Raw genomic sequence first — 5,000 nt, 5'->3', positions numbered from 1 at the left:
GAGATGGAACAGGAGTGGGGAGAAGGAGAGAGGGAGAGGGGAAAGGGTTAAATGGGTCAGGAGACAAAGGTAGGGGAGAGGGGACAGAAGGGATCGAAGAAGGATCGGATCAGGAAAGGGAAGATAAACAAGGGAGAAGGGAGAAAGAGCAAGGGGCATGGATCGACAGGGGCCAAAGGCAGGTTTCGGTGACAGGGGACAGGGACCAAATGGGCAGGGGGACATGAGGCATGAGAAAAGTACTTTCACTGGATAGGAAATGAATAAGCTTCCCCGCTGCAAGCGGAAAGATTTAGCCAAGAGAGTAATCTGTTGATGGCGGAATGAAAGTTAGGAATAGATCATGCAAATACCGCAGCTGCTGGTATGATAATTTGTGCATATATATATATATATATATATATATATATATATATATATATATATATATATATATATATATATATATATAATGTATGTATGTATATATATATGTATATATATATATAATTATATATTATATATATATATATATATATATATATATATATATATATATATATATTATATGTGTGTATGTATATATATATGTGTGTATATATATATATATATATATATATATATATATATATATATATATATATTTATATATATATATATATATATTTATATATATATATACATATATTTGTGTGTGTGTGTGTATATTTGTATATATGTGTATGTATATGTATGGTCGAATTTATATGTTTATTTATTAATTTGCTGTCTTACGGAAAGGGCCTCGGCGACTTGCGTTTTAGGAAGCCGCGTGTCTTTGTCCTCGCGGCAGGTGTGGCCATCCTTCGAGCGGCTTGTGGGTTGGAGTCAGCTTTCATGGAGGACAGATGTTTAAGAACACGTGGCGGCTCAAGGATATTGACAATTAACATTGCCGCATGCGAAGGACAGAGGAATACGTTAAAAAAGAACAGATGCTTTCTTCGTGTTTATGAATTAAGACCACGGTTCGTTTTAGTCAAAGGCATATTTTCCCTTAGAGTGAGGACATTATTCAACGATGAAAACGATTCGGAAATCTATCTATTTGTGCTTGTGTGTATGTGTGGAATATATACTTGAGATCGAAGTTGAATAAAAAGAATTCCGTTAAACATCTCAACATGATAAGTATAATTATGACTCTTACCCGAGATGAAAGAAAGCAAGAGGCGACAAAAAGTGTACAACGTGATTATAATAATTAGTAAGATGAATGCTGATATGAAATAGCAATAGCAAAAAGGTTTATTAGAACAATGATGATGGCAACATTAACGAAAATGATAATGATAATAAATGTAATGACAATAAACAAAAAAAAATCCACGCCATCTTGGTCTGGGGTCACGCAGAGCCATCTGTCGGCAGACCAGGAATCGGATCGGGAATCTCAGCCATGGCAGACACGCGAGGCTGCTCTTCATATCAAAGCCGCAACGACGAGGAGAAGAAAGGACTAAAAAAAGAAAGAAAAGAATCCTGTGTTGCTAACTATTTTAATGGACTTAGGTCGAGCGTGGTGGCATGGGCGAGGCGGCGCGATGGGTTGCGATGAGGAGGAGGAGGAGGAGGAGGAGGAGGATGGTGATTGCAGGTGATGATCGTGATGTGATTGCGGATCTGGGTCGTGGTGTTGACGTTGGCTTCGCGATAGAAGAGAAGTGAGTTCCTATTAGCGTTATGTCTGGTTTGACTATTTTTATCATCCTTATTAAGAATAAACATTGTAATTTATGGAATAAAGTTTTTGAATTTGAATTTGAATATTACAGAAAAGGCTATATTGATTCTGACGGTATAGTAGCATAAAGGCGAGGCTCGATCAGTGAAGGCATGGCCGTAAGGGGAGGATTAGAGACCATTAAAAAAACACTAATAGTAGGAGCAATAGTTGCCATGGTAGTGGTGTATACCGCATCACCAATGATTATACTAACTGCTACCGTTGCTACTGGTGTTGACTTTGCAATGTTTGCTACTAATACTCTCTATCCTACTCCTAATACTGCTATTTTCATTACGTATTGCTGATGCTGTTGCTGTTGTCAACATCGCCGCCACTGCTACGACCTCTGCTGAAAATCAGACAATTGATCAATTGACAACGATGGTAAACGTAATGGTAAAATGACACCGTCATCATGGCCGCTGCCGATATTAGTGCCAAATCGATTATCAAACTGCAGTGTTAAGATAGTGTTGATATAATTACGTTCGTAAAATGGGAACATTACTTTATTGAAGAGAACCGACAAATATTCTGAGACCATGTTATACGCGATGCTTGATACGAAAATGCATGTTAGTCATGGCTGCACAATGTTGGGGGCATGATTATCTTCACATGTCTGATTTTACACATACTGCAGTGCATTATGCCTAGGGTGCGTGATACAAAGTGTTTTATATGAAATGCCTGAGCATATACATGATCTATTAAAATATTTGCATGATATCAAATGTCTGAACGCAGACCTACTCTATTATGTGTAGTCTGCATGCTGTAAGGTATACATGATACCAAAAACCTGATTATATACAGAGTTATGCCTCTGGTGCATGCCTTAAATTAAACATGGTATATTATGCCAAGGGAGCAATATATCCCGAGTGCATAATGCATGATGTGCATGATGCTAAGGCCTCTGGGAACAGGGAAGTCATTAACGAGAGGCTACGTCCAGATGTGCGTGTGATGACGCGCTGTATTCCGTGTACTCTGGTTTATGAGGCGATTAGCAATTGTGAGGATTTACACATACATGCCCACGCTGAAGTCGTCTACCGTGCAGGTATGTCACTGCTAATACTCACACGTTAAAGTCTCTCTCTCGCAGAAATATATAGATCTTACATATAAACACAAACGCGTTCATTTACACATACACATACATACACCACAGCAGCACCAGCAAACACAACACACACACACACACACACACACACACACACACACACACACACACACACACACACACACACACACACACACACACACACACACACACACACACACACACACACACACACACACACACACACACACACACATACACACACACACACATACACACACACACACACACAAACACAAACGCACATACAAACACAAACACACACACATGTATAGACAGATTCTTGCACATTGTTTTGCTACCGATGTTAAATGAATGCTATATACCTGGAGTCCGCTGTAATTAATAGCCTTTTTGTAGCTTTGGGCCGCGGCAGAAGTTTACTACAGCCAGGGTGTGGTAAACATAGCTCTTTCTTCACCCTTATTATACGCAGAGAGTGGCGGTACCTATCAGCGGATGATCTTGATACCTCTCTCTCTCTCTCTCTCTCTCTCTCTCTCTCTCTCTCTCTCTCTCTCTCTCTCTCTCTCTCTCTCTCTCTCCTCTCTCTCCCTCTCTCTCCCTCTTTCCTCTCTCTCTCTCCCTCTCTTCCGTCTCTCTCTCTCTCCCCCGCTCTCTCTCCTCCCCTCTCCTCTTCTCTTCTCTCTCTCTCTCTCTCTCTCTCTCTCTCTCTCTCTCTCTCTCTCTCTCTCTCTCTCTCTCTCTCTCTCTCTCTCTCTCTCTCTCTCTCTCTCTCTCTCTCTCTCTCTCTCTCTCTCTCTCTCTCTCTCTCTCTCTCTCTCTCTCTCTCTCTCTCTCTCTCTCGGTCTAACACCTTCTTCTCTTCCCAAGAAATAAATCGAAGTGAAGCCAAAGTATTCGACGCGTGAGCCCCGGCCGACGACTGAGAAAAGGCGACAGCAGAGACCGGGTTATCATACCAGCGGATCTGTCAGCACCACATTCCTGCCAGCGTCATTTACCCGCAGAGGATGTACTCGGGAACCTCGGGTCTTGGTCGGTCCTCGTGGTGGTTGGGTTAGGGGGGGGCAGGGGGCAGGGACAAGGCAGTGGGGTCTTTTGGTGTTTTTCGCTTTTCCGATAAGAGCGAAGGGGCGACGAGATTCTTCGTTTTCTCCCAAGGTCATTTTCGTTTTTCTTGTGTTCGACTTCGGATTTTTTTCTCTGCGAGAGTATTATCCTTCTGTAAGACTCCCCCCCCCCCCCTACCCCCCGAGTTTCTTCCTCTCGAGGATCCAAAAGGCAAAACGCCCCTGTCCCATAGGAACCCAAAGTGGCGAAGACGATACCCTAATACATCAATCTCAGTCCAGGCTGAAGAAAGAGTGCTGACTTGCTGACGCGCTGACAACCTTATCTAGCCCTGACATCGCCGCGGCTTCTGGCGGGGAACCTTACAGATAGGAGGAGGGGAGCTTGCTGATATCGGGGCTAAAGCGGAGATAAGGAGCGGCTGCTTAAGGCAAATAGATTTTAAGAATGAATGATTATTGTCGGCGTGTCTTCTTTTTCTGCCGACATTCCTTCGCGCCCACAAACAGGGTCTTTGTGCAGAGGGCTACTTGCTTGATTCTTAGTATTATTGCAAGCATTATTGTTATCCTGTTGATGAGAGTAGTACTAGTAGTAGTGTTGCTACTGCTGTTACTACAGTTATTGCTATCATTATGCTCTGATGACAATCGATTTTGCCTTTTTTTCCTCCTTAGTGACGGACTTGCCAGACTTGCCAACACCAGGCAGTGGTATCCTTGACACAGTGGTTCAGACTCTGACGGCATTCCGACCACCGCTTTCGATTTTTTAATTAAAATAACTAACAGATTCCTAGCAAGTTCCTCCCGTGTTCCGACCAGACATGCATGAGGGTTGTAGGAGGGAACTCCAGGCGCACGCACGCACGCACGCAAAACTCACTCTCAAGACCTACGATGTTGAGCGCTCGGATGCTCTAATGGCTATTTACTCGTTGGCAGCAGATATACATGAACCGTATGCTGTTGAGAGCTCTCGGATATTCTGTTTGAAGGATGGTCGATGCATATTTCTCTCTTCTAAAGTACAAACATTATGCAAGAACTTCGATCCTTATGAGTACTCAACCGGAGAGTCCTTCCCGGT

At 42.7% G+C, this 5,000-nt stretch overlaps 1 protein-coding gene across 1 annotated transcript in view; it reads left to right on the top strand.

Moving 5' to 3' along the window:
* The window catches only part of LOC122253364 (ras association domain-containing protein 10), a 307,638-nt gene that overhangs the window by 182,768 nt on the left and 119,870 nt on the right, over positions 1-5,000 (top strand). The gene's annotated exons all lie outside the window — the stretch shown is intronic.

This window comes from Penaeus japonicus, unplaced genomic scaffold (assembly GCF_977035675.1).
Source record: "Penaeus japonicus unplaced genomic scaffold, GWHDUDI00000001_assembly GWHDUDI00000018, whole genome shotgun sequence".
NCBI classification, from domain to species: Eukaryota; Metazoa; Arthropoda; class Malacostraca; order Decapoda; family Penaeidae; genus Penaeus; species Penaeus japonicus.
The sequence above is the reverse complement of the archived record's forward strand: the minus strand, read 5'-3'. Positions and strand labels throughout refer to the sequence as shown.